Source organism: Loxodonta africana, chromosome 8, assembly GCF_030014295.1.
Source record: "Loxodonta africana isolate mLoxAfr1 chromosome 8, mLoxAfr1.hap2, whole genome shotgun sequence".
Classification (NCBI taxonomy): domain Eukaryota; kingdom Metazoa; phylum Chordata; class Mammalia; order Proboscidea; family Elephantidae; genus Loxodonta; species Loxodonta africana.
This window is the reverse complement of record NC_087349.1, coordinates 32,603,969-32,629,100: the sequence shown is the minus strand read 5'-3', so window position 1 is coordinate 32,629,100 and position 25,132 is coordinate 32,603,969. Positions and strand designations below refer to the sequence as shown.

Sequence of the window (25,132 nt, the reverse complement as noted above, 5' to 3'; positions counted from 1 at the left end):
ACCAGGAAGTACCGCCATTCCCCTGAATGCAGGACACTGGAGAAGTACCCCAGCCCCTTTTTCTCTCCCTAAACGCCCAACAATTCCTTTTAATCACCTCTCCGATGACTAGTTCCCTTGTTTCTTTATTAGCTTTATTTCTTTATTAGTGTTCAGATCTAGAAAACAAACCAACATCTAAATCACAGGAAAGTTACATGAAGGAAAAAGGATAGGAGACAATTCTCTGTATTCCTGTCTATCAATGAGTACAGTTCCTTTTGCCCAGAGAGATGGTTAATGATTATTCAGATTCAGGAAAATGTAGACTAAGTACAGTATTGTTTAGTTATATGGTGTGTGTTTGAAAGGTAAGAAATACACATCATTCATATCCTAGTCCATCCGGATGAACAAACTCAACAGGTAACTACACAGACACACACAATTTTCTCTTGTGGCCATTTAGGTACTTTGAGGAGATTGTTAGGTATGCAGACATTATGCCCCAAAGAAAGAAATGTTTATTGCTTTTAATTCCATACTTTTTTTTTTTTTTTCCTTTTCATACTTGATGTTTTTCCTTCAGGACTATCTCAATACCCTATCTATCAAAAAATTCAAAATAACTTCAGTCATAAACCAGTGAAACGTTTCACTTGGTGAATTGAAGGTCATAAAACAGAGGCTTGCCCATACTGTCTTTTGTTGTAAATTACACCAGAGGTCTAGATTACGTCAGCCAAAGGTATTGATCCCAACGTTGAGAGGTTTATAACTACTATTGACTTACCATGTGACCCTGGAGCAGAAATCTAGGAAAATTGCAAAAGCATATCTACCATAATGAAAAGCCTATCATTAATACGACTTACTATCCTGTCATCAGACTAGTGCTGTACTGGCTCCAAGGCAAATACTTAACAAATACTGGAAACAGTAGGAAGGTCTGTCTTCTACCTTTTCTCCATTGGATGCATCTGAGCTATTCTGATGAATGTTTTCCTCTTTTATCAGTTAAAACCACAGGTTAAAAAAAGATGAGTAAGTTAGCTATTAGTCCAGTATAAAATTAGCATCCAAACATCCAAACAGCTCCTAATCCCTAATTATTTTTTTTAATAAAGAGTTAGGTCCCCAGATAAAACAATTTAGAATGAGGCTCAGGGGTCCCAGGGTAGTGCAAACGGTTGACTCGCTCGGGTGCTAACAGAAAGGCTGGAGGTTCAGGTCTACCCAGAGACACTTTGGATAAAAGCCCTGGTCATTTACTGCTGAAAAATCAGCCACTGAAAACCCTACAGAGCACAGCTCTGCTCTGGCACACATAGCGTGACAAGCGGTTTTGGTTTAGCCTCAAGTCCTATTCTCCTGGAGAGTTCAAACCCCACCTAGTGCATTCAGGAGACAAGGTAGCATTCAAGGAGCAATCCTGAGGTAAAAATGGCCACATTTAGGATGCATACTGTATTTTTTCGCAAACAATGCACCGCATAGCACGCCTACAAAAATAACGCGGGGAGGGGGTAGTGTATGTGCGGTTGGCAAAAACGTATTAACACCCTCATTATTAGCTAAAAGTACAGTAAACAAGTGTTTCATTGAAGTAAACCACTAATTTAACATCACTTTGAAGCACTGGACCCAGACTGCAATGATAATTAATTTTTATCCTTTTCTTGAAAAAAAGCCTTTCGTTTTGATGCATTTTACTTTCTCACTGTCACAAATACATTCTTTTTACCACATGAGTCCAGGCTGCAGAAACATCCACTAATCCTCAGACCTCTCAGCTGGAATGACAAAAATGCATAAAATCTTACCAGGCCAAAAGACATCAACTTTAGAAATCTTTGGCATCCAAACATGTCAGAACTGTTTTTCACGAGCTCCCAAACCATTTGTGCTCCTCATTACGGTCCATGGGATCTGTCATATCGCTTCCTGTTTTTATTGGGCAGCCTGGAATTTTTAAAGCACTGTAATTTCATTTACCTTTCTTGGTCGTTTAAGATTTCCACAGTTGTTTTATGAGTTTTCTTTCCACCTCTGAGAGTGTTGGAAAGTCATGATGCACAGTCTCGGCCAGCCGAGGCCCTCGCTTTTACACTTGCTTCTATGTCCCAGTGACATCTGCTCTTTCCACTAGAGTCAAGCTGTAGAACTGTGACTAAATAACCCCATATTCGACAGTGGCAACAATTCTTGTAAACAAGAAATGCCGAATTCAGAGCCTTTGTGAAACCCTGCCCCTAGAAACCGCTAGTCTGAAGTCAGTCACGTGATCTTCAGAGACCAGTTCGGAAGTACCAATGAAGAAAAATTACAGAAACCCAAATATCCTATTGTGATACTGTTGCAAAGCTGCTTCTAAGTTTTTGTTAAACCTGAATTCTTAAATAACAGAGAGTTTAAATTAGCTTCAGTGGTGGCCAAAGGGTCTATGAAATACTTGGGCAAAGAAGGAGCAAATCATTATCGCCAAGATATTAAAAAACATGTTTCAGAAAGAAAATATCCAGCGTTAAAACTACATAAATTAAAAGAAAAAAAAAACACCTGTTTTTTAATAAACTTAATTGATAATAATAATGATGATCTCATTCCAGGATATGTCACGGGGAATTAATGACGCGCTAGAAGCTAATGGTCTAAGGTAATGCCCTCAGTCTGACTTAATGCAATGCTGTTAGTTTAGTAAAAATGAATGTTTAAAATGCCAAAAAGTACAAAATCGGGGCTGACACCATCAAGCCTGGCCGAGTCACAGGATAACAAGGCTTAGGCAAAAAATGTGTCATGTGTCACTTTTTTTTTTTTAATTCATTTGTGATTCAGAAAATATATATATCCTTTATAATTGTTTTCTTTCATACATCTAGCTCCTATGTTTACTCTGAGGATATGTTTCAAAATCTGTTTAATGGACAGAGAATGAACTTATTGATAAAAATCTTTCTCTAGTGTGGGCATATGGAATTTCCCAAAATTACGATTGCCTTGAATTATTTTATTTTAAATACTCTGATCTGAAGAAAACGTGGATCCTACATGCAGGCTTTAGAATATTGTCTCCAAATTAGAGTTGGCTTAGAAGTCATTATTCCACGTCTTATTCCAGGATTAGCCTAACAGCTGACCTCCCTGATTCTGCTCTCTGCATATTGCCTCTTCCTTACAAGCTCAAAACAGCTGCCAACATTATAGATCTAATTACATCACTTTCCTGCTTGAAAATCTATGTCCATTCCTAGGTGCTCCCGGCATCCATTCTTTGCATTGTTATGTTTTCTTATGTTTTGTTTTATTATAAAATAAACCCTCACAGAAAAAAAATTTTAACTGAACAAAAGGATATAAAGTAGACAGTAAATATCCTCTAACCCCCCTCCCTCACCTTCCATCCTCACTCCCTGGGAGTAACCCCTGGTAACGCTTTCTTGTATATTCTCCCATAAATGTCCCACTCTGCATCAGATCTAAACTAAACCAGACACTTCAGTGTGTTCTTCAAAAGCCCGCATCTTACGGCCAAACTGTTACCCAGCATGACCTTTTGTTGTGTGCCATCCAATTGATGCTGACTCATAGCAATCCTAGGTGACAGAGAACTACCCTACAGGGCTTTCTTGGCTGGTGGCGCAGTGGGTAAGAGATAGGGAGAGCTACGGCTACTAAGTCAGCAGTTCGAATCCACCAAGCGTTCCATGGAAACCTTCTGGGGCAGTTCTATTCTGTCCTATAGGGTTGCTATGAGTCGGAATCAACCTGTCAGCAGCAAGTTTTTAATCTTTATGGAAGCAGATCGCCAGGTCTTTCTCCCTTAGAGCCACTAAGTAGATTTGAACCATGAACTTTTTGGTTAGCAGCCACTGCTTAACCATTGTGCCACCAGGGCTCCCAGCATGGCCCACCCATCAGGATGGTGTATCTCTACCTCTGTGACTGTGAACTCCCACCAAAAGCAACCACTTTGGAACATGAGCTATGAAAACAGGGCTAGACCAAGCTATGCAGACCCTCTTGCAGGCTTTAATTTGGTGTCTCTTCAAACTGACATTCTTTAAGTATTTGCTCAGCTTTTATTCAAATGCAGAGCAGACTTAAATTGACTTTCCCTTAATAAAGAAAATTAAATAACTTTATTTCCATTTGCCAAAAAAAAAAAAGTTGCCAAAGCAAGTTCAAAATACTAAAAAAAAAAAAAAAAAAAGCAAAATTTTAGTCAATGTTCTAAAATTCCTTTTCTCTTTTGTAATATTCTCAACTATAACTTGGAAGTTATAAAAGGTTTTTTTTAACTTGGGTAATAAAAATATATCACCTATTCCTGATAAGCAGCAGTATTCCCTGAGGCAGTATTTCAGAATTTCAGCTAATGACTCTTAGCTGACTACAACGGTACATTAAGTGTGGCAAACATGCTCAACATAGATGGGTTGCTTAGTGTTACAAGTTCCTTTACTTCACTCCAACTGCCTTTTTGGCAGGAGCACACCAAATCTAATTTTGTCAGTTACATAAGAGCTACGTGTGGAAACCTGAATCTCCTAACATCATATTACTGACTTAATCCAGTCATAACTCAGTGCCCAGCGACCTGCCTGGCAGGCCCCCCTTACTCTCACTCTGGATAAAAGTGATATAGCATAGAGGTTAGGTGGACACACTTTGAAATCTAGGTTTGAATCATTTCTACCGCTTATCGGCAGTGTGATTTTAGACCAGTTGCTAGGCCTTTCTAAGCCTGAGTTTTCACATCTGTAAAATGGAAATGCTAATAGTGCCTTCTTCATAAGATAGTGCAAGGATTGATTGAAACAATGTTTGCAAGGCTCCCAATAAGTGGCAGTATTTATGGAGACCTAGATTATTACTTTTTTGTAATTATTATTTATAATCTGTCTTGTTCCAAAAAAAAGATTCAATGTGGAAGACTCTCGAATAAAATTACCTAAAAGCAGGTCCAAAGTTTGGCACAATCCAGAAAAATGTGAAGATAAATCAGGAAAACAGACATTAGTTTTCTTCATCCCCTTTAGTAGATACCACCTGATCTGAGGAATAGGGTCCTAGTCTAGTCTGATTTTGTTATCCATATGAACCTTAAATGTGACTTCATCTTTTAAGCTGTACTTTCCTTGTCTATAAAAAATAAAGATAATCATACCCCGCAGTGCTTGCTGTAAATATTCAGTGTTATAGTGAGGTTTTACACAATATAACCTGTTGTTATGACTATTCAGTGAAACAAATAAACCAGTTGCCATTGAGTTGATTTTGACTCATGGACAGTCCATTTGTGTCAGAGTAGGACTGTGCTCCACAGAGTTTTCAAGGGCTGGCTTTTCAAAAGTAGACCACCAAGCCTCTCTTCTGAGGCCCCTGTGGGTGGACTCAAACCTCCAAGCTTTCAGTTAGCAGCCGAGTGCTTTACTTTTTACTTCAAAAGTCTTCTTAAAACTTATTCATAAATGTCCCTCTGACCAATCTCATCACTTGATTTGTGCCAACATAATTGCTAGAGTTGTTTACACAAATCTGCCCTTAGAATCAAAGAGCTCTGGGCTGGAGAAGGCTGTGAGTCTGACCACAGACCTCCGCTCCAGGATTCTGGGTGCACACTGCTAGGTGACCCTTAAACAACCCCACGTCCTCTTTGGAATTCAACATTTGGGGCTGGAATCACTGCCCCTTCTCAAAGGCAAACACAACACAGGTCCGAGGTGGTGTCCTGTGCTGAGACATCGTAAGCTTAAACCTCATCAGGGCAGTGTTTTTCCAACATAATCCATTGCCCTTTGTTCAATGCAGAAACTGAATTCACTTTATTTTCCAAAATCAGCCCTGCCAGGTTTCCTCGATTTAATTGTATCTTTTTTGTCTGCTGACAATGGAAAGCAGAAGAAAATAGTCTTGCTAAGGAAATGAATTATTACCAAGAAAAACAGGCATTCTCACACTGTATGAGGTAGAGGGCTGGGTTTTTTTTTTTTTTTTTTAACATTCAATTTTTCAGTAAGCAAAAAGTTCCCTACCCTTTGAAACAACAGTATTATTGCAGTTACTATTAGGTCATATCTACACAGCCCAAAAGAAAATGTTGGAAAGAAATTAACTAGTTCATAAGGGTATGAACAACATTATTTTTAAAAGGAAATGGTTCTTCATACATAGAAAGAATAATAAATAACAGCAAAGAAAAGTGAGACTTGAGGCAATTATTTAAATAATTCAAATTTAAAAATACGTGGTTAACGAAAGCATTTGTAGCGCTCAGGTAAAACCATTTAGGGTGAACACAAACTACCCAAAAAATTAGTTTAATTCTTTATGTAGCTAAAATAGTCCTTGTTTTAATGCCAGAGAAGAACTCTGAGTCCTGGTTGACTGGTAGGGAGGACTTGTAAAGAAAGAACCAGGGTTTACAGCAAAACAAGGCCAGGGTCCTATCTTAGCTCTGCCACCTACTCACCATTTGCCTATGGAAAATTTGGTTTTTCATTTATTCAATTAGGAAACATTATTGAAAGTCTTCTACATGACAGGTACTGTTCTAAGCAAGGAAGATTCAATAGGGAATCAAATAGACAAGACTGTTGCCCTCAAGGAGTACTTAGTCCAAAGCAGGAGAAACATAGAGATGGATGGATAGATAGACAGACAGATCAATAGATAGATGAAGGAAAGGTAGATGGTATGTAGATATATAGATAGCTAAATGGATGGATGGATATAGAGAGTAAGAAAAAATCAAACCAAAATCCACACCCACTGCTGTCGAGTTGACTCTGACTCCTATCAACTCTAGAAATCTTTATGGAAGTAGACTGTCACATCTATCTCCCTTGGAGCAGCTGGTGGGTTCGAGCCACCAACCTTTCAGTTAGCAGCTGAGCACTTAACCACTGTATCACCAGGGCTCCTTATAAAATGTATAAATAGAAAAAAGGTATTTTCAGATTGTGATAAGTGCTATGAAAGAAATAAATAGAACAATACAGTAAAGATTAAAATGGCCACTTGGCATCTGGGGATCAGGAAACAATCCTCTAAGACAGCAAAATGTGAGTTGAGAACTGAAAGCTGAGAATGAGCCAGTAGTCTGAAGAGCTGGGTATGGAGCAAACCAGAACAGAGAGCGCCAAGTGCAAAGACTGATTCTGAGGTAGGAAATGGCTTTGCCATTGAAGGCACACGTGGTAGTAGTATATTGAGCTGAGGGGAGAGCAGTATGAGACAAAGCTGGAAACATAAGCAAGAACCAATTAGATCTCTATTCTAACAGCCACAGGAAGCTACTGAAAGGTGTTAAACAAGAGAGGACATGATTTATTTTTTAAAAAAGAGCAGTCTGGCTGCTGAGTAAAAATAGATTACAGTCATGCAAGAGAAGCAGGGAGGCTATTAAATAACTCATGACATAAGATCATGGTGGGCTTGAAATAGGATGGAGACAGAGAAGATAAATGGACAGATTTGAGATGCATTTTGGAGGTAAAATAAATGGAACATGCTGATGAATTGTATGTGGGTGAGGAGGAAACGGAAAGGTTCAAAGATGAAGCCTAGATTTTTGGCTTAAGCAATTGGATGGATGGTGTCACCACTTGCTGAGAGGGAAAGCTGGAAAAGTCACAGGCCAAATGAAGGGTTCTACTTTGAACAGGTCAAGTTTGAGAGGCCTTTTAGACAAAGAAGTGGAGATGCCAAGCAAGCATTTGAATATGGAAATCTGCTTGTAGGGGAGCAGAACCATCAGCTTTGATGGTATAAAGCCATGGAACAAGATGACACCCTCTTAGGATGGAAGCCTAAGACATTACCATGTTCAGAGGTCAGGGAGGCGAGGTTGACAAGGAGTTACTGACCTCATCATAACCTGCAAGGTTATCATCTGGAAGGATTAAATAAGATAATGTGTGTTTTGCTCCTACTAACCTATTAAAGACACTTGAAAAATGTTAGTTCCCTTTTTTCATTTTTATAACCTCTTACCTCACACACCCAAATATAATTGATCTGTGGTTCTAAAAAAAAAAAAAGAACTAAGCCATTGCATACACTCAGGAATAAAAAAAAAAAAATGAACATTTATTTTAACTCAATCTATCTACACCCAAATAGAATGCAATGGGTAAACAAAAACCATCCACTAAGAAATATTTATCCATCACATCTAATAATTCCAAAAAACTGGTCTCTATCCTTCTAAAGAATTCCACTTTATTCAAATTGTTCTAGCATTCACATCACTAAATTAACAAAAATGATATCGAAGCTTGTCTTCTTTCACTGTAAAATAGGAACTTACTCGTCCTCGTTTACCTGTTAGCTTTGAATATCCTAACTCCTGCTCACCCTTAGATGACAGCTTTATGATTGTTATCATATTTGCAGAAAGTCCTTGAAGAGAAAAAAAGTCACGGCCCACAATCAATCTAGAGTATATGTATCAGGGATTAGGTTCACAATACCTCCAAAACAACTGTGTCTTGAGTGAGATAGGGGTTTCTTTCTCTTATGCAAAAAAAGTTGGGAGATGGGCACTCAGGGCCGATGAGGAGGCTGCAAGGTGTCTCAGGGATCCAGGCTCCCATCTTTTTGTTCACCATACTAGAGCATGGCTTCTATCCTCAAAGTCACCTTAGGGTCTAGAGTGGCTTCCTGAGTTGCAGGAAGGTGGAGGAAAAATTGAGTCAGCATCCTTTAAGGGGCTTCCTAAAAGACCTGCAAAACTCTTTCACTAATCTATTTGACCAGAATGTAGTCTTAAGAATCACACCTAGATGCAAAGGTGACTAGGAAATGTAGTGCTTTATTCTTGGCCAAATATGCCCAGCTAAAAATCAGAGTTCTGTTAAAGGAGAAAGGATGTTGAGATAGGCAACTAATAGTCTCTTTCACAGTTGTATGCCAGACCAATATCAAGCAGTGTTTTCTATGAAACAAGCCATTTAAGAATCTCCCTCTGTAATGAATGGTCCAAAAAAAAAAAAAAAAAGAGCTGTCCCTGACATTGGGTGCCAGGCTTCTTCCTGTCATCCATCCCGGGTTATTTGATCTTGTCTTATCCTATCCAGTAAATCCAACATTTGCAGTTCCATCTGTGTTGCATGAAGCATGTTGTTAGGCAATGGAGGGATATGCAGATTCACAAAAATCCTCATATCATTTACACTTTATTAGAATAGAAAAATAAGGACAGAAACTCTAATTGTAACAGGTTATTTTAACAGACATGTCAATTGAGAAATTTGGGAACTCAGCAGATAAAGAAAATCATGATGGTCGAAGGGGTTGAAGAAGGTTTCGTGAAGGAAGATGCTTCTGAGTTGGACCTAGATGAATAGGCAAGAACAGAACATTCTACATGGAGAGAATCACATCAGCAAAGAAGTCAGAAAAGTACAAGAATTGTTAAAGGAACAAGAAAGGTCAATTTGAATATAATAGTATTTGGGGAAAAACAGTAATATGTCTCTAATGGTAATGAGCCTTGGTGTGCTATCTACTATGAGTGTCCGCGCCTATAAAACATTATCTGTCCTACTTTCTCATGATCTGGGGAAGTGGGTTTGGCCATGCTGGGATGGGTTGGGTGATGGGAGGATATAGTTGGGATAAAGAGAGTGAAACCTTTGCCCTTTTTGGCTTCCATCCACTCAGTTCTGGGACACCACCCCACCCCTGTCCTGGGAATGAGTCCATCTAGAGCCCTCTGCGCCCCTACATATGATACAATACCGAAGCTGCTCTGGTTCATTATCTGTCTTGGAAGAACATAGCACTCAATCTGGCATGTAGTCAGCACAGAAAAAGTGTTGTGGATGAAGAGCTAGGGTGAATGGTCCAGGAGTATAGAGAGGGCCCACATCATAAGGGGCTTTAATATCACCCAAGGTGCTAGACCACCACTCATCTGTCAGTTTGTTGTCCTATAGTGGCTTGCACGTTACTATGATACTGGACGCTATGCCACCAATATTTCAAATACCAGCAGGGTTGCCCATGGTAGATAGGTTTCAGTTGGGATTCCAGGCTAAGACTATGAAAAAAGGTCTGGTGATCTACTTCTATAAAGTAGCCAATGAAAATCCTATGGATCACAATAGAATATTGTCTAATATAGTGCTGGAAGGTGAGTCCCCTAGGTTAGAAGGCACTACACAATAGCCTCAACAATGGACTCACACTCATGGAGATGGCTGAGGCTGGGGCATTGTTTCATTCTGGAGTCAGAATGAATTCGATGACAACTGACAACAAAGTGCTAGGAAACGGGAAGAACCAAAGGCTTTCAAAACAGCAACAAAATCAGAACTATTATTTGGAATAAAACTCCAATAGCATTGACTGGAAGAGGAAAACATTTAAAAGATCATTTAGGAGGCTACTCCGATCATGCAGGGTCTAAATGACCAAAACAGAAACTACAGCTGTTATGAGGAGAGTGGCAAGAGGTCAGCACCCCGTGATCACGTTGCACAGTTACTTTATGATTAGCAATGACGGTGTTTGACGGCACAATTGTTTACAACCCTTGACTTTTTTCCCTGACTTATCATTAGTGTTACTTTAGAATAATGAAGCCTGTTCCATCCATTAACTCTACTAACGTTTGATCTCCCCATGGATTGAGGTTAAAAATTAATTGCTCTTCCAACATATTGATTACATGACTATAAATATAAAAACAAGGCTACAGCGCAACTACAGGGACCCTTTGTTTAAATAGCCTGTTTGCTCTTTCCAGGAGGTAATTAATGTTGAAGGGACTTTGAACTAGAGAAATGTATTAGCAAGACAACCCGAGAGTGCCATCTAGTGTTGATAACATATTTAAGTGCGTTTCACAGGCTGCATGCAAGTCCCTCCTGTTAAATTAGGCAATGTCTAAATAGCAAAAACCAAGGTCTAAAACTGCCTTTATTTCTTGCCATTGGGTATAGTTATGAATTTTAAACAAGCAAGGTATTTATTCTTGAGCTGCAGCGGAAGGAAGACTTCCGCTCAACTGTTCGGTAGCAGTGAGTTAACAGAATTGGAAGGCGTCACTTTAAAGGGCTTTGCATCACCCTTCATACGATTCCTTCTTCTTATCAATTCTAGGAAAAGTTTGCCCTAAAGTCAAACTAGCTGGCAACCCTTTCTTTTCACCTCTTTTTCCAGGTAGTTCCAGACTATTTCACCTAATTAAAAATGAGCTCAACTATTTCATGAATTAAAGGATGGATAGCATGGAAAAGGTTAGGAGCTAGTGTTAAAATCTCCCACCGTGGAAATTCATTGTTACTGGGGTGGCTCATATATCAGAGCCCTGCCTTCGGCAGACATTAAAATTCACTTTGTTTCTTGTCCCTAATACTGCCCAGCCCTTGGGAAGCACGGATCTGACATTATATGAGCCAATTCATGCTGACCTAGTAACTCAAAGCACTCATCACTGGTAACTTAAAGTGACTCTGCTCCAAAAGAAATCGAGCCTAAGGTCACAGCTGTAAATCTTGCCACAGGAAGGCCAAAGATTAGAATCTTTATGCCAAGTGCTGCGGATTCCTTTCTGCTAAGGGAGAGTCCTATTTCAAAGACTTTACTAATCTGAAACCTATAGGCAATTGTGACAATAGCAGATACAGCTTAAACGGCATCAAATGCGCATTTTAAAGAGCACTGGCAAATCAGTGGGAAGGAGCAATGACGTTTATTATCTGAAGCTGAGGTTTTATATTTTTAACTTTACAGTATGTTGAAATTCGAGTATCATAATTTTATGAATAGGCTAATATAATTTAATCATAGTTAATTAAGGAGATACATGATTCTGTATCTAGACAAAGAAATATAATTTGCAAGCCAAGTCTGAGCCCACTATGACTATATGCAAGGAAGGGATATGCGTTCAGTTGGAGTTTTGAGCTAATGAGACCAAGGTCAGAGGTTTGATTCCTAAACGGGATAGACCACTTCACTCTTGGGTGCCTCAAGGCATCTTACCAAGATTTCCTCAAGACCAAGGCACTTCAGGGGAGTGAATGTGTACACTGGCCACTTCTAAAAGAACAAAAAAAAAAGTTTGATTTTTCTTATTAGGCTTTTATTACATAAGCAATACCTGCTTTCTATATGTAAAATCTGTAATCATCAAGGTTTCATTTTTAAAAACCAGCATTCTTGCAGACACTAACAAGTCCCTCCAGAACCACCGCTGTTCCAGCAGATCTCCCACCTCCATATTTACATGCCTTATAGGAAGGTAAGCGGCTGATTTCAGGGGTTTTTTTTTTAAATAAAAATAGGATCATGCTGTATACATAATCTGCAACAGGATTTTTTTCACTTAGCAGTATGTCATGGGTTTTCCTCCAGTTTCTAAATCAATCTTTTTGATTGTTGCCTAATATTTTACAGAATGGGCATTTCAAAATTTAATCCCCTTTTCATGAACATGTAGGTTGCTTCCAGTTTTGTTTTGTTTTTTTTCCTTTGTTTTGTTTACCATTTAAAAACAATGCTGCAATAAATAGCTTCTAAATATAATTTTATAATCTGGTGCTTCTATTTCTCTAGGATGGACTCACAAGAGTGGGATTACTAAATCAAACATAACTGTGCATTTTACGTTATAGGCAAATTGTTTTCTACTGAGTGCAACTTTTCCCACTCCTAACAATATATAAAAAAACGAAACTAAACCCACACCCGTTGCTGTTGTGTTGATTCTAATTCATAGCAACACTAGAGGACAGAGTAGAACTACCTCATAGGGTTTCCAAGGAGTGGCTGGTGGATTCGAACTGCCGACCTTTTCGTTAGCAGCTGAGTTCTTACCCACTGTGCAACCAGGGCTCCACTAACAATATATGAGTGCATACTTCCCCATTCTTCACATTTTTTTAAAATAATTTTTATTGTGCTTTAAGTGAAAGTTTACAAATCAAGTCAATCTCTCACACAAAAACCCATATACACCTTGCTACACACTCCCAATTACAATCTCCCTCCACTCTCTCTTTTTGTTTCCATTTTGCCAGCTTCTAACCCCCTCCACCCTCTCATCTCCCCTCCAGGCAGGAGATGCCAACATAGGCTCAAGTGTCCACCTGATCCAAGAAGCTCACTCCTCACCAGCATCCCTCTCCAACCCACTGTCCAGGCCAATCCATGTCTGAAGAGTTGGCTTCGGGAATTGTTCCTGTCCTGGGCCAACAGAATGTCTAGGGGCCATGACTACTGGGGTCCTTCCAGTCTCAGTCAGACAATTAAGTCTGGTCTTATGAGAATTTAGGGTCTGCATCCCACTGCTCTCCTGCTTCCTCAGGGGTTCTCTGTTGTGTTCCCTGTCAGGGCAATCATCGGTTGTAGCCGGGCAACATCTAGTTTTTCTGGTCTCAGGATGATGTAGTCTCTAGTTCATGTGGCCCTTTCTGACGCCTTATGTCCTTGGTGTTCTTCATTCTCCTTTGATCTAGGTGGGTTGAGACTCATTGATGCATCCTAGATGGCTGCTTGCTAGCGTTTAGGACCCCAGACGCCACTCTTCAAAGTGGGATGCAGAATGTTTTGTTAATAGATTTTATTATGCCAATTGACTTAGATGTCCCCTGAAACCATGGTCCCCAGACCCCTGCCCCTGCTACCCTGGCCTTTGAAGCATTCAGTTTATTCAGGAAACTTCTTTGCTTTTGGTTTAGTCCAATTGTCCTGACCTCCACTGTATTGTGTGCTGTCTTCCCCTTCACCTAAAGTAGTTCTTATCTACTATCTAATTAGTAAATACCCTCTCCCACCCTCCCTCCCCTCCCGCTCTTGTAACCACAAAAGAATGTTTTCTTCTCAGTTTAAACTATTTCTCAAGTTCTTATAATAGTGGTCTTATACAATATTTGTCCTTTTGCAACTGACTAATTTTACTCAGCATAATGCCTTCCAGGTTCCTCCATGTTATGAAATGTTTCACAGATTCCTCACTGTTCTTTATCGATGTGTAGTATTCCAATGTGTGAATATACCGTAATTTATTTATCCATTCATCCGTCGATGGGCACCTTGGTTGCTTCCATCTTTTTGCTATTGTAAACAGAGCTGCAATAAACATGGCTGTGCATATATCTGTTGTGTAAAGGCTCTTATTTCTCTAGGATATATTCCGAGGAGTGGGATTGCTGGATCGTATGGTAGTTCTATTTCTAGCTTTTTAAGGAAGCGCCAAATCGATTTCCAAAGTGGTTGTACCATTTTACATTTCCATCAGCACTATGTAAGTGTTCCAGTCTCTCCACAGCCTCTCCAACATTTATTATTTTGTGTTTTTTGGATTAATGCCAGCCTTGCTGGAGTGAGGTGAAATCTCATTATAGTTTTGATCTGCATTTCTCTAATGGCTAATGATCATGAACATTTCCTGATATATCTGTTAGCTACCTGAATGTCTTCTTTAGTGAAGTGTCTATTCATATCTTTTGCCCATTTTTTAATTGGGTTATTTGTCTTTTTGCAGTTGAGTTTTTGCAGTATCATGTAGATTTTAGAGATCAGGCGCTGATGAGAAATGTCATAGCTAAAAACTTTTTCCCAGTCTGTAGGTAGTCTTTTTACTCTTTTGGTGAAGGCTTTGGATGAGCGTAGGTGTTTGATTTTTAGGAGTTCCCAGTTATCTAGTTTTTCTTCTAGATTCTTTGTGTTTTGTATACTGTTTATGCCATGTCTTAGGGCTCCGAACGTTGTCTCTATTCTTTCTTCCATGATCTTTATCGTTTTAGATTTTATATTTAGGTCTTTGATCCATTTTGAGTTAGTTTTTGTGCATGGAGTGAGGTATGGGTCTTGTTTCATTTTTTTGCAGATGGATATCCAGTTATGCCAGCACCATTTGTTAAAAAGACTGTCTTTTCCCCATTTAACGGTTTTGGGGCCTTTGTCAAACATCAACTGCTCAGATGTGGATGGATTTATGTCTAGATTCTCAATTCTGTTTCATCGGTCCATGTATCTGTTGTTGTACCAGTACCAGGCTGTTTTGACTACGGTGGCGATATAATAGGTTCTAAAATCAGGTAAAGTAAGGCCTCCCACTTTGTTCTTCTTTTTCGGTAATGCCTTATTTATCTGGGGCCTCTTTCCCTTCCATATGAAGTTGGTGATTTGTGTCCCCATCTCATTAAAGAGTGTTGTTGGGATTTGGATTGGAATTGCATTAAATGTATAGATCGCTTTTGGTAGAATAGATATTTTTGTAATGATAAGTCTTCCTATCCAAAAGCAAGGTATGTTCTTCCACTTATGTAAGTCTCTTTTGGTTTCTTGCAGAAGTGTACTGTAGTTTTCTTTGTATAAGTCTTTTACATCTCTGGTAAGATTTATCTTCTTGGGCGCTACTGTAAATGGCATTGATTTGGTGATTTCCTCCTCGATGTTCTTTTTGTTAGTGTAGAGGAATCCAACTGATTTTTTATGTTTATCTTGTATCCCGATACTCTGCTGAACTCTTCTTTTAGTTTCAGTAGTTTTCTAGAGGATTCCTTAGGGTTTTCTGTGTATAAGATCATGTCATCTGCAAATAGAGATACTTTTACTTCTTCCTTGCCAATCTGGATGCCCTTTATTTCTTTATCTAGCATAACTGCTCTGGCTAGGACCTCCAGCACAATATTGAATAAGAGTGGTGATAAAGGGCATCCTTGTCTGGTTCCTGATCTCAAGGGGAATGTTTTCAGGCTCTCTCCATTTAGGGTGATGTTGGCTGTTGCCTTTATATAAATGCCCTTTATTATGTTGAGGAATTTTCTTTCTATTCCTATTTTCCTGTGAGTTTTTATCATGAATGAGTGTTGAACTTTGTCAAATGCCTTTTCTGCATCAATTGATAAAATCATGTGATTCTTGTCTTTTGTTTTATTTATGTGGTGTGTGTGTCTGTATTTATGTGGTGGATTACATTAATTGTTTTTCTAATGTTGAACCATCCCTGCATACCTGGTATAAATCCCACTTGGTCATGGTGAATTATTTTTTTGATATGCTGTTGAATTCTATTGGCTAGAACTTTGTTGAGGATTTTTACATCTACATTCATGAGGGATATAGGTCTATAATTTTCTTTTCTTGTGGTGTCTTTACCTGGTTTTGGTATCAGGGATATGGTGGCTTCATAAAATGAGTTTGGTAGTATTCTGTCCTTTTCTATGCTCTGAAATACCTTTAGTAGTAGTGGTGTTAACTCTTCTCTGACAGTTTAGTAGAACTCTGCAGTGAAGCCCTCAGGACCAGGGCTTTTCTTTGTTGGGAGTTTTTTGATTACCTTTTCAATCTCTTCTTTTGTTATGGGTCTATTCAGTTTTTCTACCTCTGTTTGTGTTAGTTTAGGTAGGTAGTGTGTTTCTAGGAATTCATCCATTTCTTCTAGGTTTTCAAATTTGTTAGAGTACAATTTTTCATAGTAATCTAACATGATTCTTTTAATTTCAGTTGGGTCTGTTGTAATATCGCCCATCTCATTTCTTATTCGGGTTATTTGCTTCCTCTCCTGTTTTTCTTTTGTCAGTTTGGCCAGTGGTTTATCAATTTTGTTGAGTTTTTAAAAAAAAACACCTTTTGGTCTTGTTAATTCTTTCAATTCTTTTTCTGTTTTCTCTTTCATTTAGTTCTGCTCTAATTTTTATTATTTGTTTTTTTCTGGTGCCTGTGGGTGTCTTTTGTTGCTCTCTTTCTATTTGCTCAAGTTGTAGGGATAATTCTTTGATTTTGACCCTTTCTTCTTTTTGGATGTGTGCATTTATTGATATAAATTGACCTTTGAGCATCGCTTTTGCTATGTCCCAAAGGTTCTGATAGGAAGTGTTTTCATGCTCATTGGATCTCTGAATTTCTTTATTCCATCCTTAATGTCTTCTATAATCCAGTCTTTTTTGAGCAGGGTATTGCTCAGTTTCCAAGTGTTTGATTTCTTTTCCTTGCTTTTCCTATTATTGATTTCCACTTTTATGGCCTTATTGTCAGAGAAGATGCTTTGTAATATTTCAATGTTTTGGATTCTGCTAATGCTCGCTTTATGACGTAATATCTGGTCTATTCTAGAGAATGTTCCATGTGCACTAGAAAAGAAAATATACTTGGTTGCTGTTGGGTGGAGTGTTCTGTATATGTCTACGAGGTCGAGTTGGTTGACTGTAGCATTTAGATCTTCCGTGTCTTTATTGAGCTTCTTTCTGGATGTCCTGTCCTTCACTGAAAGTGGTGTGTTGACGTCTCCTAGTATTATTGCGGAGCTGTCTACCTCACTTTCAATGCCGATAGAGTTTGTTTTATGTATCTTGCAGCCCTGTCATTGGGTGCATAAATATTTAATATGGTTATATCTTCTTGGTGTATTGTCCCTTTAATCATTATATAGTGCCCGTCCTTATCCTTTCTGATGGATTTAACTTTAAAGTCTATTTTGTCAGAAATTAATATTGCTACTCCTGCTCTTTTTTGTTTGTTGTTTGCTTGATATATTTTTTTCCATCCTTTGAGTTTTAGTTTGTTTGTGTCTCTAAGTCTAAGGTGTGTCTCTTGTAGGCAGCATATAGATGAATCTTGTCTTTTAATCCATTCTGCCACTCTCTGTCTCTTTATTGCTGCATTTAGTCCATTTACATTCAGGGTAATTATGGATAAGTATGAATTTAGTGCTATCATTTTGGTGTCTTTTTTTGTGTATTGACAGTTTCTTTTTCCCACTTGATTTTATGTGCTGAGTAGATTTTCTTTATATATTGTCCTTTCCTCATATTTGTTGTTGTTTATTTTGTTTCTGCTGAGTCTGTATTTTTCCCTTGTATTTTATTTTGATGAGCAGGATAATTTGTCTCCTTTGTGGTTACCTTACTATTTACCCCTATTTTTCTAAATTTAAAACTAAATTTTATTTCTTTGTATCACCGTATCTTCGTCTCCATATGGAAGGTATATGATTACATTTCTTAGTCCCTCTTTATTATTTTAATGTTGTCTTCTTTTATGTAATAACATTGCTGTTACCCTGTTTGGGGCTTTTTTCCTTTATATATACTCTTGCTTTGTTTTTTTGGATTTCCCTGTCTGGGTTGACTTCTGGTTGCTCTGCCCAGTGTTCTAGTCTTGGATTGATACCTGATATTATTGATTTTCTAACCAAACAACTCCCTTTAGTATTTCTTGTAGTTTTGGTTTGGTTTTTACAAATTCCCTAAACTTGTGTTTATCTGGAAACGTCTTAATTTCACCTTCATATTTAAAAGACAGTTTTGCTGGATATATGATTCTTGGCAGGCAATTTTTTTCCTTCAATTTTTTAAATATTTCATCCTATTGCCTTCTTGCCTGAATGGTTTCTACCAACTAGTCTGAGCTTATTCTTATTGGCTCTCCTTTGTAGGTGACTTTTCGGTTATCCCTCGCTGCTCTTATAATTCTCTCTTTATCTTTGGTTTTCACAAGCTTGATTATAATATGTCTTGGTGACTTTCTTTTAAGATCTACCTTATGTGGAGTTTGATGAGCATCTTCAATAGATATGTTCTCATCTTTCACAATATCAGAGAAGTTTTCTGCCAACAAATCTTAAACAATTCTCTCAGTATTTTCTGTTATCCCTCCCTGTTCTGGTACTCCAATCACTCGTAGGTTATTTCTCTTGATAGAGTCCCACATGATTCTTAAGGTTTCTTCATTTTTTTTTTAATTCTTTTATCTGACTTTCTTCAAACATATTAGTGCCAAGTGATTTATCTTCGAGTTCAGAAATTCTAGCTTCTACTTGCTCAATTCTGCTCCTCTGACTTTCTACTGAGTTATCTAATTCTGTAATTTTATTGTTAATCTTCTGAATTTCTGATTGCTGCCTGTCTATGGATTTTTCCAGCTTATTAAACTTTTCACTATGTTCCTGAATAATCTTTCTAACTTCTTCAGTTGCTTCATCTGTGTGTTCCTTGGCTTGTTCTGTGTATTGCCTCATTTCCTTCCTGATGTCTTGAAGGGCTCTGTATATTAAACTTTTGTATTCTGGCTCTGGTAATTCCAGGAATGCACTTGCATCTAGAAGATCTCTGGATTCTTTGTTTTGAGAGCCTGTCGAGGTGATCATGGTCTGGTTCTTTATGTGACTTGATATCGACTATTGTCTCCGAGCCATCTTTAAGTTATTGTATTAGTTTACGCTTGCTTACTGTGTCGTAGCTGCTTGCTTTGTTTTGTTTTGGTATACCCCTATGGATTGCTTGAGTGGGCTAGCTTGATCATTTTTGCCTTTGCAGCTCTGGTGTCCTGTTTCCAGGTGGCTAGAGCTGTTACCAGGTATATCAGTCTAGGAGTCCACTCAGTTTTCTTGTATGAATTCAGCTCAGGTTTCCAGGTAGCTGATACCAAGTGTGTGGTACAGACTCTGTCCTACAGTCTTAGAGGGGCAGGGGTGATTGGCGTATATACCAGTATCTGATTGCAGTAGGGGGTCACGCTCTGAACAAGGCAGGGGGCTGAGAACTGACCCCCAAGTGTCTCTGAGGAAAATGCATCTTTGTTCCCTAGAGCATGCTGGTGGGTGGGTTCTGCAGAGGGACCCAGGGCACCCAAAGTTTTTGGTTGTAAGGACTGGAAGGTACCAGTTATCTTTGGACCCCTGTTGAGGGTGGCTGGGTGACCTGAGTGGAGCTACCAGTCCTTAGGTCCCTGTTGTGGGTAGGTGAGGACATTGTTTAATAGGCAAAGTGATGTCAAATGTCAAACACCCACCTCTCCACCACACAGCTGAAATGGTTGGAGTCTACCAACAAGGACCTATTCTCCTAAAATAGGCCCACACAAGTCCATGTAGAAGGGAAAGGTGCTCAAGGTCCATGGACGGTTGATGCCCCCAGGAGCCACTTCTGTCCTGAGCTCCCCCGGTTAATGGAGCTAGGAAATTATCTTTCCCCTGCAGTTGCAAATTTTTTCCTTTCCCATGGCCGGGAGGATGGCTCTAGGTGCTCACCAGGGTCTATCTCAGGCCCAGGGATTCAGCCGCTGAAGCCGGCTTGGGGGGGGGCGCGGTAAAATATACGCAAGTACTTACCTTTTGCTGAAAGTGCCATTCTTCTCAGGTTCTGGAGGTGTGAGTGGGCTTTGTGGCTGGCTGCTTCTCCCTGAGGAAACTGCAGCCGCACGCTAGTAGCAGCCCACCACCACCGCCGCTGCTGCTCTGGGAATGGTGCCCGAGGGCTCCCCGCGATTCAGGTCCAGTAACTCCTGTCTACTTCTGAATGGCCTCTTCCTCCCCCTGCCCCTCAGTTCATTGTCTAAGCTTGCCTTTGATGCTCAGGGCTCCCAGCTTGTCACAAATGTACTCGTTTTACTTGTTTTTTCAGGTCTTTGTTGTAAAGAGGGCTTGATGGAAGCGTCTGTCTATTCTGCCATCTTGGCTCCACCTCACATTCTCCACATTTTAACCAGCACAGAACATTATTGTTCTTTTAAATTTTTGCCAATTTAATGAGTGAAAATGGTTTTTCACTGTTGTTATAATTTGCTTTTCTAAGATTAACAGGAAAATTGACTATCACTCCGTGTGTTTAATATTAGTCATTTGCATTTCCCCTTCTTTGAATTGCCTTTTCATAGCTTTTGCTCCTATTACATCCTTTCCCCAATTTTTTCCTGGATTGTTTGTGTTTTTCTTATCAATTTGTAAAATCTTCTTGTCTATTAGGAATACTAACCTTTTATCTTTGAGCTCATATATTTCATGAATTAAAGGATGGATAGCATGGAAAAGGTTAGGAGCTAGTGTTAAAATCTCCCACTGTGGACCTACCCAGTCAATCATTTGTCTTTTGACCTTATATCTTTTGCCATACAAAATTTTTAAACGTTTATGTAGTTCAATATGTCTGTCTTTTTTGGCTTTATAATTTCTTGTCTCCTCCACTCTTAAAGGATCTTAGAAGGTCTCCCCCATTCCAACATTATAAAACAACAATTTTAAGTACATCCCTAATGATGGTGGGTCCTTAACTCCAGGAATCCATGAAGCAGGGATCTCCAATAAGCCTCCACAGGAGCTGGCAAGTAATAGAAAGTGAGTGAAGCCCAACCAATGAGAAAGATAGGATATGACAGGAGCAGGGTGCACAGCCCGTCTAAAAGAGGCAACTAGTACTAAACTCCAATCAAGGTTTGCCTTTTGGTAATGCAAGCCTGTGCTGTCAGATCTCCTTGGTCTCTATTTCCTTTGTCTTCACCTTCTCCTCCTCCATCTTTTCCTCCTTCTCCTCATTCCCTTTCACCCTCCCCTCCTTTCTCCCCACTCTTCCTCCTGCTTCTCCCCTTATTTCTCTTCACTTTTTCAATAAAAGCCAATCAGTTTTTTATATAAAAATCTTCCAATTTTATATGTGTTAACTCCTTTTTTTTTTTTCTAAATAAATTTCTCAGGCCAGACCAGATGCATCTGTGATCCTTTGATACGAAGCTTAGCTCCTTCACAGTACTTTCACTGGTAACAAAGGCTCGGGATTTACTGAAGACTCACTGTGTGTCTAGTATGGAACCTTACATACAACACTTTGTTTAACCTTCAAAATATCTTACCAAGTCGATATTAGTATGCCCATTTTACAGAGGAGAAAACTGAAAGTAAGGATGGATAAAAATTCACTGATGTTCTTCAGCCAGTAGCAAAGTCAAGATCTGAACCCAGTTTTTCTGGCTCCAAAGAATAATTCTTTCAAACTTATCATCCTGCTAAAGGGATCCATAATACAGCCCTCACCAAATTTTGAGAGGAAGATAATCTTAATTTTCTCATTTCTCAAAAGGTAAGCCATAAAGATGGTAGACTTTCTGGAATTGTTTGAAAAATAGAACAGTTGTCAACTAGATCAGATTTACCCACATTTCAGAAATGAAAATTGCTACCCAAACCAGAACTAACCTCAGAATAAAAATGATCAATTGACATCTGGAAAGACTTTCCTAATGTATGGTAATTGCACCATTTCTTCTAATGCTGCCCTCATTCTTTGATTGCTTGGGTTATTTGGATAAAGAAGTAGCTATAGCTGAAAACTCTAACTAGTGCCAATCCCATAACCTTGGTGCTGATGCTTTACCCCTTAAACTCATGATCCTCTAAGAGATCAATAGAAAGAAGTACATCCAGATAAAATACAGATTGCAAACCAACTAAAAATTAGAATAGAGTAGTGATCACAGAAGCTCCTTAGAGAAAAGAATCTCACTTCTCTCCTTCTTGAGAAACTGAAAAACCTTGGTAAAGATTGGGTTTTTGCCAACCATAGAAATTTAATTTAGGACTTATCTGCTCAATTGAGCCTTTTGTCTAAATGACATAGCCTGTTAATAAGGACCGATAACATCGATCCATTATATCTGGGTATGCCTGAGGAGGTAACCACAGCCATAATAATCTATGTTTCTTGGTTTCAAGGGCAGTGGCTTCTGTTCTTGGCATCACTCACATTTTTTTATCTTGATTAATTAATCCAGGTCTTGGAATAATATTTTCTGTGTAGAAATCTAAGGGGACAAAAAAAGTAATAAATAATTGATGCAGCCTCTAATGTCATGTTAAATATCTGAAGTTAAAAGAAAGGCTTCTCCTTTGACACACAATGAGTCAGAGCACATGTCCTTAAAACAAAAGACTTGGCCACATTTGCTCGAGGTTTGAAATTCTGGAAAATAAAAATGAAAGAGAACAACTCTTTATGATGGTAATATGATCTCCAGCATACTCTCTGCCAAAATTAAATTTTATGCAGTGATTCCATAAAGTGTATTAACATTAAATTCCTACCTTTGCCCTGTAATCCAGCTGTAAGTTAAGGAAAAATCTAAGCAAGACATCTTTGGCCTCAAATGCTCCTGAAAAGATGAATGTAAAGGAAATTATTTTAATTGTTCTTCTAAGTACAGAACAAACTTGAATGTTATAAAGATGCCTGGAGTTGGACCTACAAGAACTAGGTCACTTACTAATAAAACCCGTTGCCGTCGAGTCAATTCCGACTCATAGCAACCCTACAGGACAGAGTAGAACTGCCCCATAGGGTTTCCAAAGAGCACCTGGTGGATTCGAACTGCTGACCTTTTGGTTAGCAGCCCAGCTTACTAATAGTCAGCATTTATTGAGACTTACCATGTGCCAAACATTATACCAAATTCTTTACATGGATTAACACATAATATCCCCACAATATCCTGAGAAGGTATATACTATTTTTGTCCCCATATTAAAGATGAGAAAACTGAGGCACAGAGAGCTATGCAATTTCCCTAAGATTACACAAATAGTAAATAGGGGAACCATGAATCAAGTGAAGTCTTTCTCCAAGAGCCCATGCTTCTAATCAATGTTCTTTAAGTGGTTGACCATGAGCTCTTTACTTCCTAGGACTCAGATAACTTATCTGGTACTTGAGGATAACAAAACTTATTCTATTGTACCTATTTCCCTGAGTCATTATGAGGAGGAAGTGAATCATTTTATATAACGGTCTCTGTGAGTTCTAAATCGTTAGTCTTCAGTCTCTTCCCTTGTTTTCAGAAATTAGCAAGATGAACCTTAGGTTCATTCTAACATAGATGACCCTTTTCAACAGAAAGGTTTGTGCCTAGGCAAATCACCTGGCATTGATCTTAAAGCATTCCTATACTTTCAAACAGGTCTGATGTCCTTTTGATTAGAAAATATAAGTGGACTTGGTGAAAAGCAAAGTAGATCTGGAGTCAGGGATGTAGGTCTGACACTGGTTTCAGCCCTTACCAACTCTGTGACATATCCCCTTATTCTTCAGACTCCCCATCTGTAAAGCTCAGGCCCCATCTTGCATGTTATTAAGACAACATATATGCATTTGCTTTGTAAACTACCAAACAATAAGCTGTTGCCTGTATATCTGCTATGTCAGAGAAGAGTAATATGCAGCTTACCCAGGAGAACAAGAGGGACAGAAGGCCACTGGCAGGTAGCCAGTCCTATTGGCCAGTGCCTCAAGGATTATGGAAAGACTGACCTTGGTGACCATGGGTTTTGTCCCTTCAGGTGTTTTTTTTAAGGCACAGTTGACTGGGGCTATTCACTTGCATTGAGCGCCTGCCTTCCCCAAGGGAAATTATTTACTCCTTAATCCTTTTATTCAGGTGCCAGTATATTTGTTGAGCATCTACAGTGTGCCTGGCATTGTGTTAATTACATTAAACACTGATGATATAACTAACCAAAAAAAAAAAAAAAAGAGTCCCTGCCCTTATGGGACTTACATTCTAGAGGGAAAGACATGTCACGAATAAAGAATTAAATCAAAGAATTTGTTGTTGTTAACTGCCAAATGAATAGGTTCTGACTCATAGTGACCGTATGTATAGCAGAACGAAACATTGCTATACATAGCAATAAGAGCTAATAAGTAAATTAACAATAGTAGTTGAGATGACAGAGTGGGAGAGACCTACTTTTGACCGAGTGGCAGTAAGAATGGTGATGCCACAGATGGAGAAGGGCAAACAAATCTGAGGTCTCAAGGCAGACTTGACATAACTTCTTAATGAATTTGATGTGGAGGGTAATGAAAAGAGAGGATTAGAATACAACTACTGGATTTCTGAATAAACAACTAAAAGGACTGTGTCACCATTTACTCAAATGGAAAACAGAAGAGGGACATGTGGGAATTGAGCACCATTTGGGATATGTTAATTTTGAAATGCCTGCAAGACATTCAAATGTCAAGCTAAATATATGAAAATTCTGGATTAAAGAGAAAAATTGGAATGTCATCAGCATATAAACCAGTTGCCGTTGAGTGATTCTAATTCATGGCAACCCCATGTGTGTCAGAGCAAAACTGTGCTCCATAGGGTTTTCATTGGCTGATCTTTTGGAAGTAGGTCACCCGGTCTTTCTTCCAAGGTGCCTCTGGGTGGACTCGAACCTCCAACTTTTCAGTTAGCAGTCAAGAGTGTTACCCATGTGCGCCACCCAAAGACTCCATCATCAGCATATAGATAATACCTGAAGCCATGGGAATTCACATTAAGCTGTTGGCTGTTTCCTTTTCCTCCGATATTAGCATCTTAATAACAGAAGTCTAAAAAACAGAATGGAAGCAAAAAAACAAACCCCTATCAGTAAAAC

The 25,132-nt window shown here is 38.9% G+C and overlaps 1 long non-coding RNA gene across 33 annotated transcripts in view; it reads right to left on the bottom strand.

Annotated features, from left to right (window-relative positions):
• LOC111749740 (uncharacterized) overlaps positions 1 to 25,132 on the bottom strand; it is a 121,117-nt gene that overhangs the window by 52,306 nt on the left and 43,679 nt on the right. For 8 of the 33 annotated variants that reach the window (XR_010322611.1, XR_010322612.1, XR_010322617.1 and 5 more), the window contains exons 3-4: positions 20,051 to 25,085; positions 11,977 to 12,033 (exon numbers count right to left, since the gene is read on the bottom strand). This is a non-coding gene — a long non-coding RNA (uncharacterized LOC111749740). Of the gene's footprint in view, positions 1 to 5,946; positions 12,034 to 20,050; positions 25,086 to 25,132 lie in introns of those variants that run through there. The other 25 variants (XR_010322632.1, XR_010322638.1, XR_010322609.1 and 22 more) reach the window with 17 other exon arrangements.